This window comes from Aptenodytes forsteri, unplaced genomic scaffold (genome assembly GCF_000699145.1).
Source record: "Aptenodytes forsteri isolate BGI_AS27 unplaced genomic scaffold, ASM69914v1 Scaffold181, whole genome shotgun sequence".
Taxonomy (NCBI): domain Eukaryota; kingdom Metazoa; phylum Chordata; class Aves; order Sphenisciformes; family Spheniscidae; genus Aptenodytes; species Aptenodytes forsteri.
The window spans coordinates 762,632-763,704 of NW_008795702.1; the positions used below are offsets into that span (position 1 = coordinate 762,632).

At 55.6% G+C, this 1,073-nt stretch overlaps 1 protein-coding gene across 1 annotated transcript in view; it reads left to right on the top strand.

Annotated features, from left to right (window-relative positions):
• The window catches only part of LHX9 (LIM homeobox 9), a 20,717-nt gene that overhangs the window by 3,594 nt on the left and 16,050 nt on the right, over positions 1-1,073 (top strand). The window lies entirely within an intron of this gene.

Below are 1,073 nucleotides of genomic sequence, written 5' to 3' on the forward strand. Positions count from 1 at the left end.
GGTGAGGGGGACGTATACTTCGCCCGTCTCCCGGAGCGGTCGGGGCACGGCGGGGGGAGGACGGGAAGGAGGGGGCTCCCGCATCCCGGATCGAATCACCTTGTTTATTTTTTCCTGACGGCTTGTCGTGCTAATTGACTTGTTTTCTCCAAGGAAAGCCTATCTCTCCCTCCGCCTTCCCCACACACAGATTTTTTTCTTCTTCTTCTCCCCCCCCCCCCCCCCCCGCCCCCCTCTCTCTTTCTCTAAAAGCCGGGGGCGCCCTGCAGGAGACTACGGCTTGTGGAGGGACCTACCCGTTTTAAGGGAGATTCCCTTACCCCTTTGAGTCTCGCCGGTTTTATAGCTATTACTCTCTTATTAAAACACACACACGCATGCAACACATTGATTTCCATCCAAAAGGGCTAATTACATTACTTACAGTAAATAGCAGCCCTGCTGTCCAGGGTCTAGTGTGCCAACAGAGAAAAAAAATCCCGGCTTATTTCACTTGATTGACTTCATCTTTGTGTGAAATTTTGTTTTATGAGCTGTATTCTGGCACTCGGAGGAATGTAGCAACATTCAATCTGCAAATAACATTAATTTTAGCTACTTAGGGGGAAAGAGAAGGGAGGAAACTGGCTGCCTGAATCTTGGGTTACATGGAAGAGGTGACTCGAGGAGCCCCTGAGGATGTCCCTGGGATGCTTTGGAAAGGAAGTGGGGGCTGGGGTACTTCTTTCACTAGTCGCGCTCGGGTTTGGTGTGGAGCGTCCCCCAGGGAACAGGGCGCGCAGAACTGCCGCCAGGAAGATCCTTCAGTAGGGATCGAGGTGTCAGGAAACAGCCGGCAGCTGTTCCAGGGAAAGGCAAGGAAGAGTGGTGTGAAAAGTAAGTAGGAAAAAGGGAGAAGGAGGGGAGGGGGAGCAGAGAGGGAGAGAGATTAGCCGGGGAGGAATGCATCGCCCAGTCCCCTGCACACAATGATCGCTCGCAGCCCGCAGCCGGGGAGCGGGCGAGGGGAGAGGGGAGAGCGAGGGCGTCCCCGGACCGCTCCGCGCCGCTCCGCGCCCGCCCGCCCCGTCGGC